The sequence below is a fragment of the Taudactylus pleione genome, unplaced genomic scaffold (genome assembly GCF_031769625.1).
Source record: "Taudactylus pleione unplaced genomic scaffold, aTauple2 ptg000473l, whole genome shotgun sequence".
In the NCBI taxonomy this organism is placed as follows: Eukaryota; Metazoa; Chordata; class Amphibia; order Anura; family Myobatrachidae; genus Taudactylus; species Taudactylus pleione.
Window position 1 is genome coordinate 5,291,991 of NW_028284875.1, and position 11,843 is coordinate 5,303,833.

An 11,843-nucleotide genomic window follows, 5' to 3' on the forward strand; every position below is an offset into this window, starting at 1 on the left:
AATAAAGGGAACATCTCCAGTAATTATATGGATGACATAAAGCCCAGATGAGACTTGAAACCACAATCCCTAGCTTAGGAGGCCAGTGCCTTATCCATTAGGCCAGTGGGGCTTAGTAACATCTTTGTGTGAAACTGATTTTTTCATTATTATAGTCATTAATTGTTGCGATATAGGAAAGCCGTTTATTTGTGTTCTTTGCTTGACAAATCCCAGCAAGAAATGTGATTGTACTAACCAGACCTAATAGTGTGGACCCTCATGTTACATTGCAGCAAAACAGATTGATGCAACTCTTTTACCAATAAAGAGGTAGTCTTTTGCATTCCATTTTGTTGACTAACTAAAGTAATGTTTACAGTGCATATGAACCAAAGCAGATGTGTGTACTGGTACCTTAAAAACAGTCATGTTTGTGATTTTTTTCTGCCTTCATATCAGGATGTTCAGGTAGCAGATGATAATCATTAACTGATGACATTAGAAAAAAAATTACATTTGCTCCAGGTGAGGCTTGAACTCACAACCTCGGCATTGCTCAACAGATACTGTCTTATAAGTACTGCGCGCTGACCGATTGCACCACAGGAGCACATGGTCAAAGTGTATTATTTTTAGTTGAGTGATTTTAGCATCGAGTTGACTAAGTATATTAACTTGGTTTATTAATTTTAAATTAGTTACTTTTTAAATCCACTAAACTACTGCACCCAATACTAAAGTACCTAATAAAAGTAATATTCTAATCATAAGTTAATCAATTATATTGTGCATTTGTGTTATTGCCCAGTTTTATGTATCCTTAGGTGTATATTGCAATGAATTCATGCCATTGCTGTACAGTTCAATATTATCAAAATTGTAAAATAATTCCTGTTTATAAATAATTCCTGTTTATTTATCTTAAATAATATTTGCTATAAATATATGTAACTTCATTGTTGCATAGGGAAAATATACACTATAATACCAAAAAGTGCAGTATCTTTAAATAAAAATAAGTTAAATCTCACTTGTGCTCTATATTTAAAGGTAAACATTGTTTTTTTGGTCTGTAGCACCTAAATTGTCAGTAAAGTCAGTGTCCAAAGAAATATAAAATGCAGAAAATTACCCTTTTGATGACATGGATGAATGGACTTCAAGAAACCCATCAGCAATTGCCATAGACATTGTTATTTTGTAGCCACTCTGATATTAAATTGCAATTAAAACTTAATAGGTATGTTTTGGTATATATGGATTTCATGCAATACCATTAAGACAGTCACCTGCATTGAAAAAAAGCATAACTTCTAGAATGAGAATGAGCATCAAAGGAACATGCATCCTAGATGAGACTTGAAGCCACTGTCCCAGGTGATAGCAAACTTATCCGGAAACTAATCCACAATGTCATCAGGATAAATGTCTGCTTTTAGATACAGGGCCATAATTTTGCAAGCTGAACAGTACCGGATTGTTAAGCAGATAAAAGTTTCTGGTGGAGCCATTTGTGCAGTATCAAGCAAGAATAAAGGGAACATCTCCAGTTTTTATATGGATGAAATAAAGCCCAGATGAGACTTGAAACCTCAATCCCTAGCTTAGGAGGCCAGTGCATTATCCTTTAGGCCAGTGGGGCTTAGTAACATCTTTGTGTGAAACTGATTTTTTCATTAGTATAATCATTAATTGTTGCGATATAGAAAAGCCGTTTATTTGTGTTCTTTGCTTTACAAATCCCAGCATGAAATGTGATTGTACTAACCAGACCTAATAGTGTGGACCCTCATGTTACATTGCAGCAAAACAGATTGATGCAACTCTTTTACCAATAAAGAGGTAGTCTTTTGCATTCCATTTTGTTGACTAACTAAAGTAATGTTTACAGTGCATATGAACCAAAGCAGATGTGTGTACTGGTACCTTAAAAACAGTCATGTTTGTGATTTTTTTCTGCCTTCATATCAGGATGTTCAGGTAGCAGATGATAATCATTAACTGATGACATTAGAAAACAAATTACATTTGCTCCAGGTGAGGCTTGAACTCACAACCTCGGCATTGCTCAACAGATACTGCCTTATAAGCACTGCACGCTGACCGATTGCACCACAGGAGCACATGGTCAAAGTGTATTATTTTTAGTTGAGTGATTTTAGCATCGAGTTGACTAAGTATATTAACTTGGTTTATTAATTTTAAATTAGTTACTTTTTAAATCCACTAAACTACTGCACCCAATACTAAAGTACCTAATAAAAGTAATATTCCAATCATAAGTTAATCAATTATATTGTGCATTTGTGTTATTGCCCAGTTTTATGTATCCTTAGGTGTATATTGCAATGAATTCATGCCATTGCTGTACAGTACAATATTATCATAATTGTAAAATAATTCCTGTTTATAAATAATTCCTGTTTATTTATCTTAAATAATATTTGCTATAAATATATGTAACTTCAATGTTGCATAGGGAAAATATACACTATAATACCAAAAAGTGCAGTATCTTTAAATAAAAATAAGTTAAATCTCACTTGTGCTCTATATTTAAAGGTAAACATTGTTTTTTTGGTCTGTAGCACCTAAATTGTCAGTAAAGTCAGTGTCCAAAGAAATATAAAAAGCAGAAAATTACCCTTTTGATGACATGGATGAAAGGACTTCAAGAAACCCATCAGCAATTGCCATAGACATTGTTATTTTGTAGCCACTCTGATATTAAATTGCAATTAAAACTTAATAGGTATGTTTTGGTATATATGGATTTCATGCAATACCATTAAGACAGTCACCTGCATTGAAAAAAAGCATAACTTCTAGAATGAGAATGAGCATCAAAGGAACATGCATCCTAGATGAGACTTGAAGCCACTGTCCCAGGTGATAGCAAACTTATCCGGAAACTAATCCACAATGTCATCAGGATAAATGTCTGCTTTTAGATACAGGGCCATAATTTTGCAAGCTGAACAGTACCGGATTGTTAAGCAGATAAAAGTTTCTGGTGGAGCCATTTGTGCAGTATCAAGCAAGAATAAAGGGAACATCTCCAGTAATTATATGGATGAAATAAAGCCCAGATGAGACTTGAAACCACAATCCCTAGCTTAGGAGGCCAGTGCCTTATCCATTAGGCCAGTGGGGCTTAGTAACATCTTTGTGTGAAACTGATTTTTTCATTAGTATAGTCATTAATTGTTGCGATATAGGAAAGCCGTTTATTTGTGTTCTTTGCTTTACAAATCCCAGCAAGAAATGTGATTGTACTAACCAGACCTAATAGTGTGGACCCTCATGTTACATTGCAGCAAAACAGATTGATGCAACTCTTTTACCAATAAAGAGGTAGTCTTTTGCATTCCATTTTGTTGACTAACTAAAGTAATGTTTACAGTGCATATGAACCAAAGCAGATGTGTGTACTGGTACCTTAAAAACAGTCATGTTTGTGATTTTTTTCTGCCTTCATATCAGGATGTTCAGGTAGCAGATGATAATCATTAACTGATGACATTAGAAAAAAAATTACATTTGCTCCAGGTGAGGCTTGAACTCACAACCTCGGCATTGCTCAACAGATACTGTCTTATAAGTACTGCGCGCTGACCGATTGCACCACAGGAGCACATGGTCAAAGTGTATTATTTTTAGTTGAGTGATTTTAGCATCGAGTTGACTAAGTATATTAACTTGGTTTATTAATTTTAAATTAGTTACTTTTTAAATCCACTAAACTACTGCACCCAATACTAAAGTACCTAATAAAAGTAATATTCCAATCATAAGTTAATCAATTATATTGTGCATTTGTGTTATTGCCCAGTTTTATGTATCCTTAGGTGTATATTGCAATGAATTCATGCCATTGCTGTACAGTTCAATATTATCATAATTGTAAAATAATTCCTGTTTATAAATAATTCCTGTTTATTTATTTTAAATAATATTTGCTATAAATATATGTAACTTCAATGTTGCATAGGGAAAATATACACTATAATACCAAAAAGTGCAGTATCTTTAAATAAAAATAAGTTAAATCTCACTTGTGCTCTATATTTAAAGGTAAACATTGTTTTTTTGGTCTGTAGCACCTAAATTGTCAGTAAAGTCAGTGTCCAAAGAAATATAAAAAGCAGAAAATTACCCTTTTGATGACATGGATGAAAGGACTTCAAGAAACCCATCAGCAATTGCCATAGACATTGTTATTTTGTAGCCACTCTGATATTAAATTGCAATTAAAACTTAATAGGTATGTTTTGGTATATATGGATTTCATGCAATACCATTAAGACAGTCACCTGCATTGAAAAAAAGCATAACTTCTAGAATGAGAATGAGCATCAAAGGAACATGCATCCTAGATGAGACTTGAAGCCACTGTCCCAGGTGATAGCAAACTTATCTGGAAACTAATCCACAATGTCATCAGGATAAATGTCTGCTTTTAGATACAGGGCCATAATTTTGCAAGCTGAACAGTACCGGATTGTTAAGCAGATAAAAGTTTCTGGTGGAGCCATTTGTGCAGTATCAAGCAAGAATAAAGGGAACATCTCCAGTAATTATATGGATGAAATAAAGCCCAGATGAGACTTGAAACCACAATCCCTAGCTTAGGAGGCCAGTGCCTTATCCATTAGGCCAGTGGGGCTTAGTAACATCTTTGTGTGAAACTGATTTTTTCATTAGTATAGTCATTAATTGTTGCAATATAGGAAAGCCGTTTATTTGTGTTCTTTGCTTTACAAATCCCAGCAAGAAATGTGATTGTACTAACCAGACCTAATAGTGTGGACCCTCATGTTACATTGCAGCAAAACAGATTGATGCAACTCTTTTACCAATAAAGAGGTAGTCTTTTGCATTCCATTTTGTTGACTAACTAAAGTAATGTTTACAGTGCATATGAACCAAAGCAGATGTGTGTACTGGTACCTTAAAAACAGTCATGTTTGTGATTTTTTTCTGCCTTCATATCAGGATGTTCAGGTAGCAGATGATAATCATTAACTGATGACATTAGAAAAAAAATTACATTTGCTCCAGGTGAGGCTTGAACTCACAACCTCGGCATTGCTCAACAGATACTGTCTTATAAGTACTGCGCGCTGACCGATTGCACCACAGGAGCACATGGTCAAAGTGTATTATTTTTAGTTGAGTGATTTTAGCATCGAGTTGACTAAGTATATTAACTTGGTTTATTAATTTTAAATTAGTTACTTTTTAAATCCACTAAACTACTGCACCCAATACTAAAGTACCTAATAAAAGTAATATTCTAATCATAAGTTAATCAATTATATTGTGCATTTGTGTTATTGCCCAGTTTTATGTATCCTTAGGTGTATATTGCAATGAATTCATGCCATTGCTGTACAGTTCAATATTATCAAAATTGTAAAATAATTCCTGTTTATAAATAATTCCTGTTTATTTATCTTAAATAATATTTGCTATAAATATATGTAACTTCAATGTTGCATAGGGAAAATATACACTATAATACCAAAAAGTGCAGTATCTTTAAATTAAATTAAGTTAAATCTCACTTGTGCTCTATATTTAAAGGTAAACATTGTTTTTTTGGTCTGTAGCACCTAAATTGTCAGTAAAGTCAGTGTCCAAAGAAATATAAAATGCAGAAAATTACCCTTTTGATGACATGGATGAATGGACTTCAAGAAACCCATCAGCAATTGCCATAGACATTGTTATTTTGTAGCCACTCTGATATTAAATTGCAATTAAAACTTAATAGGTATGTTTTGGTATATATGGATTTCATGCAATACCATTAAGACAGTCACCTGCATTGAAAAAAAGCATAACTTCTAGAATGAGAATGAGCATCAAAGGAACATGCATCCTAGATGAGACTTGAAGCCACTGTCCCAGGTGATAGCAAACTTATCCGGAAACTAATCCACAATGTCATCAGGATAAATGTCTGCTTTTAGATACAGGGCCATAATTTTGCAAGCTGAACAGTACCGGATTGTTAAGCAGATAAAAGTTTCTGGTGGAGCCATTTGTGCAGTATCAAGCAAGAATAAAGGGAACATCTCCAGTAATTATATGGATGAAATAAAGCCCAGATGAGACTTGAAACCTCAATCCCTAGCTTAGGAGGCCAGTGCATTATCCTTTAGGCCAGTGGGGCTTAGTAACATCTTTGTGTGAAACTGATTTTTTCATTAGTATAATCATTAATTGTTGCGATATAGAAAAGCCGTTTATTTGTGTTCTTTGCTTTACAAATCCCAGCATGAAATGTGATTGTACTAACCAGACCTAATAGTGTGGACCCTCATGTTACATTGCAGCAAAACAGATTGATGCAACTCTTTTACCAATAAAGAGGTAGTCTTTTGCATTCCATTTTGTTGACTAACTAAAGTAATGTTTACAGTGCATATGAACCAAAGCAGATGTGTGTACTGGTACCTTAAAAACAGTCATGTTTGTGATTTTTTTCTGCCTTCATATCAGGATGTTCAGGTAGCAGATGATAATCATTAACTGATGACATTAGAAAACAAATTACATTTGCTCCAGGTGAGGCATTGCTCAACAGATACTGTCTTATAAGCACTGCACGCTGACCGATTGCACCACAGGAGCACATGGTCAAAGTGTATTATTTTTAGTTGAGTGATTTTAGCATCGAGTTGACTAAGTATATTAACTTGGTTTATTAATTTTAAATTAGTTACTTTTTAAATCCACTAAACTACTGCACCCAATACTAAAGTACCTAATAAAAGTAATATTCCAATCATAAGTTAATCAATTATATTGTGCATTTGTGTTATTGCCCAGTTTTATGTATCCTTAGGTGTATATTGCAATGAATTCATGCCATTGCTGTACAGTTCAATATTATCATAATTGTAAAATAATTCCTGTTTATAAATAATTCCTGTTTATTTATCTTAAATAATATTTGCTATAAATATATGTAACTTCAATGTTGCATAGGGAAAATATACACTATAATACCAAAAAGTGCAGTATCTTTAAATAAAAATAAGTTAAATCTCACTTGTGCTCTATATTTAAAGGTAAACATTGTTTTTTTGGTCTGTAGCACCTAAATTGTCAGTAAAGTCAGTGTCCAAAGAAATATAAAATGCAGAAAATTACCCTTTTGATGACATGGATGAAAGGACTTCAAGAAACCCATCAGCAATTGCCATAGACATTGTTATTTTGTAGCCACTCTGATATTAAATTGCAATTAAAACTTAATAGGTATGTTTTGGTATATATGGATTTCATGCAATACCATTAAGACAGTCACCTGCATTGAAAAAAAGCATAACTTCTAGAATGAGAATGAGCATCAAAGGAACATGCATCCTAGATGAGACTTGAAGCCACTGTCCCAGGTGATAGCAAACTTATCCGGAAACTAATCCACAATGTCATCAGGATAAATGTCTGCTTTTAGATACAGGGCCATAATTTTGCAAGCTGAACAGTACCGGATTGTTAAGCAGATAAAAGTTTCTGGTGGAGCCATTTGTGCAGTATCAAGCAAGAATAAAGGGAACATCTCCAGTAATTATATGTATGAAATAAAGCCCAGATGAGACTTGAAACCTCAATCCCTAGCTTAGGAGGCCAGTGCATTATCCTTTAGGCCAGTGGGGCTTAGTAACATCTTTGTATGAAACTGATTTTTTCATTAGTATAATCATTAATTGTTGCGATATAGAAAAGCCGTTTATTTGTGTTCTTTGCTTTACAAATCCCAGCATGAAATGTGATTGTACTAACCAGACCTAATAGTGTGGACCCTCATGTTACATTGCAGCAAAACAGATTGATGCTACTCTTTTACCAATAAAGAGGTAGTCTTTTACATTCCATTTTGTTGACTAACTAAAGTAATGTTTACAGTGCATATGAACCAAAGCAGATGTGTGTACTGGTACCTTAAAAACAGTCATGTTTGTGATTTTTTTCTGCCTTCATATCAGGATGTTCAGGTAGCAGATGATAATCATTAACTGATGACATTAGAAAACAAATTACATTTGCTCCAGGTGAGGCTTGAACTCACAACCTCGGCATTGCTCAACAGATACTGTCTTATAAACACTGCACGCTGACCGATTGCACCACAGGAGCACATGGTCAAAGTGTATTATTTTTAGTTGAGTGATTTTAGCATCGAGTTGACTAAGTATATTAACTTGGTTTATTAATTTTAAATTAGTTACTTTTTAAATCCACTAAACTACTGCACCCAATACTAAAGTACCTAATAAAAGTAATATTCCAATCATAAGTTAATCAATTATATTGTGCATTTGTGTTATTGCCCAGTTTTATGTATCCTTAGGTGTATATTGCAATGAATTCATGCCATTGCTGTACAGTTCAATATTATCAAAATTGTAAAATAATTCCTGTTTATAAATAATTTCTGTTTATTTATCTTAAATAATATTTGCTATAAATATATGTAACTTCAATGTTGCATAGGGAAAATATACACTATAATACCAAAAAGTGCAGTATCTTTAAATAAAAATAAGTTAAATCTCACTTGTGCTCTATATTTAAAGGTAAACATTGTTTTTTTGGTCTGTAGCACCTAAATTGTCAGTAAAGTCAGTGTCCAAAGAAATATAAAATGCAGAAAATTACCCTTTTGATGACATGGATGAATGGACTTCAAGAAACCCATCAGCAATTGCCATAGACATTGTTATTTTGTAGCCACTCTGATATTAAATTGCAATTAAAACTTAATAGGTATGTTTTTGTATATATGGATTTCATGCAATACCATTAAGACAGTCACCTGCATTGAAAAAAAGCATAACTTCTAGAATGAGAATGAGCATCAAAGGAACATGCATCCTAGATGAGACTTGAAGCCACTGTCCCAGGTGATAGCAAACTTATCCGGAAACTAATCCACAATGTCATCAGGATAAATGTCTGCTTTTAGATACAGGGCCATAATTTTGCAAGCTGAACAGTACCGGATTGTTAAGCAGATAAAAGTTTCTGGTGGAGCCATTTGTGCAGTATCAAGCAAGAATAAAGGGAACATCTCCAGTAATTATATGGATGAAATAAAGCCCAGATGAGACTTGAAACCTCAATCCCTAGCTTAGGAGGCCAGTGCATTATCCTTTAGGCCAGTGGGGCTTAGTAACATCTTTGTGTGAAACTGATTTTTTCATTAGTATAATCATTAATTGTTGCGATATAGAAAAGCCGTTTATTTGTGTTCTTTGCTTTACAAATCCCAGCATGAAATGTGATTGTACTAACCAGACCTAATAGTGTGGACCCTCATGTTACATTGCAGCAAAACAGATTGATGCAACTCTTTTACCAATAAAGAGGTAGTTTTTTGCATTCCATTTTGTTGACTAACTAAAGTAATGTTTACAGTGCATATGAACCAAAGCAGATGTGTGTACTGGTACCTTAAAAACAGTCATGTTTGTGATTTTTTTCTGCCTTCATATCAGGATGTTCAGGTAGCAGATGATAATCATTAACTGATGACATTAGAAAACAAATTACATTTGCTCCAGGTGAGGCTTGAACTCACAACCTCGGCATTGCTCAACAGATACTGTCTTATAAGCACTGCGCGCTGACCGATTGCACCATAGGAGCACATGGTCAAAGTGTATTATTTTTAGTTGAGTGATTTTAGCATCGAGTTGACTAAGTATATTAACTTGGTTTATTAATTTTAAATTAGTTACTTTTTAAATCCACTAAACTACTGCACCCAATACTAAAGTACCTAATAAAAGTAATATTCTAATCATAAGTTAATCAATTATATTGTGCATTTGTGTTATTGCCCAGTTTTATGTATCCTTAGGTGTATATTGCAATGAATTCATGCCATTGCTGTACAGTTCAATATTATCAAAATTGTAAAATAATTCCTGTTTATAAATAATTCCTGTTTATTTATCTTAAATAATATTTGCTATAAATAAATGTAACTTCAATGTTGCATAGGGAAAATATACACTATAATACCAAAAAGTGCAGTATCTTTAAATAAAAATAAGTTAAATCTCACTTGTGCTCTATATTTAAAGGTAAACATTGTTTTTTTGGTCTGTAGCACCTAAATTGTCAGTAAAGTCAGTGTCCAAAGAAATATAAAATGCAGAAAATTACCCTTTTGATGACATGGATGAATGGACTCCAAGAAACCCATCAGCAATTGCCATAGACATTGTTATTTTGTAGCCACTCTGATATTAAATTGCAATTAAAACTTAATAGGTATGTTTTGGTATATATGGATTTCATGCAATACCATTAATACAGTCACCTGCATTGAAAAAAAGCATAACTTCTAGAATGAGAATGAGCATCAAAGGAACATGCATCCTAGATGAGACTTGAAGCCACTGTCCCAGGTGATAGCAAACTTATCCGGAAACTAATCCACAATGTCATCAGGATAAATGTCTGCTTTTAGATACAGGGCCATAATTTTGCAAGCTGAACAGTACCGGATTGTTAAGCAGATAAAAGTTTCTGGTGGAGCCATTTGTGCAGTATCAAGCAAGAATAAAGGGAACATCTCCAGTAATTATATGGATGAAATAAAGCCCAGATGAGACTTGAAACCTCAATCCCTAGCTTAGGAGGCCAGTGCATTATCCTTTAGGCCAGTGGGGCTTAGTAACATCTTTGTGTGAAACTGATTTTTTCATTAGTATAATCATTAATTGTTGCGATATAGAAAAGCCGTTTATTTGTGTTCTTTGCTTTACAAATCCCAGCATGAAATGTGATTGTACTAACCAGACCTAATAGTGTGGACCCTCATGTTACATTGCAGCAAAACAGATTGATGCAACTCTTTTACCAATAAAGAGGTAGTCTTTTGCATTCCATTTTGTTGACTAACTAAAGTAATGTTTACAGTGCATATGAACCAAAGCAGATGTGTGTACTGGTACCTTAAAAACAGTCATGTTTGTGATTTTTTTCTGCCTTCATATCAGGATGTTCAGGTAGCAGATGATAATCATTAACTGATGACATTAGAAAACAAATTACATTTGCTCCAGGTGAGGCTTGAACTCACAACCTCCGCATTGCTCAACAGATACTGTCTTATAAGCACTGCGCGCTGACCGATTGCACCACAGGAGCACATGGTCAAATTGTATTATTTTTAGTTGAGTGATTTTAGCATCGAGTTGACTAAGTATAATAACTTGGTTTATTAATTTTAAATTAGTTACTTTTTAAATCCACTAAACTACTGCACCCAATACTAAAGTACCTAATAAAAGTAATATTCCAATCATAAGTTAATCAATTATATTGTGCATTTGTGTTATTGCCCAGTTTTATGTATCCTTAGGTGTATATTGCAATGAATTCATGCCATTGCTGTACAGTTCAATATTATCATAATTGTAAAATAATTCCTTTTTATAAATAATTCCTGTTTATTTATCTTAAATAATATTTGCTATAAATATATGTAACTTCAATGTTGCATAGGGAAAATATACACTATAATACCAAAAAGTGCAGTATCTTTAAATAAAAATAAGTTAAATCTCACTTGTGCTCTATATTTAAAGGTAAACATTGTTTTTTTGGTCTGTAGCACCTAAATTGTCAGTAAAGTCAGTGTCCAAAGAAATATAAAAAGCAGAAAATTACCCTTTTGATGACATGGATGAAAGGACTTCAAGAAACCCATCAGCAATTGCCATAGACATTGTTATTTTGTAGCCACTCTGATATTAAATTGCAATTAAAACTTAATAGGTATGTTTTGGTATATATGGATTTCATGCAATACCATTAAGACAGTCACCTGCATT

The 11,843-nt window shown here is 33.5% G+C and overlaps 3 non-coding genes across 3 annotated transcripts; all 3 read right to left on the reverse strand.

The window, feature by feature from the left end:
- Positions 1 to 499: 499 nt before the first annotated feature.
- TRNAI-UAU (transfer RNA isoleucine (anticodon UAU)) lies at positions 500 to 592 on the reverse strand. The gene is given in 2 exon segments: positions 500 to 535; positions 555 to 592. It is a non-coding gene; the product is annotated as a tRNA-Ile (tRNA).
- Positions 593 to 3,523: 2,931 nt separating this feature from the next.
- TRNAI-UAU (transfer RNA isoleucine (anticodon UAU)) lies at positions 3,524 to 3,616 on the reverse strand. Its single transcript is given in 2 exon segments — positions 3,524 to 3,559; positions 3,579 to 3,616. It is a non-coding gene; the product is annotated as a tRNA-Ile (tRNA).
- A 1,419-nt stretch (positions 3,617 to 5,035) lies between these two features.
- Positions 5,036 to 5,128, reverse strand: TRNAI-UAU (transfer RNA isoleucine (anticodon UAU)). The gene is given in 2 exon segments: positions 5,036 to 5,071; positions 5,091 to 5,128. It is a non-coding gene; the product is annotated as a tRNA-Ile (tRNA).
- Between the last annotated feature and the right edge of the window lie 6,715 nt (positions 5,129 to 11,843).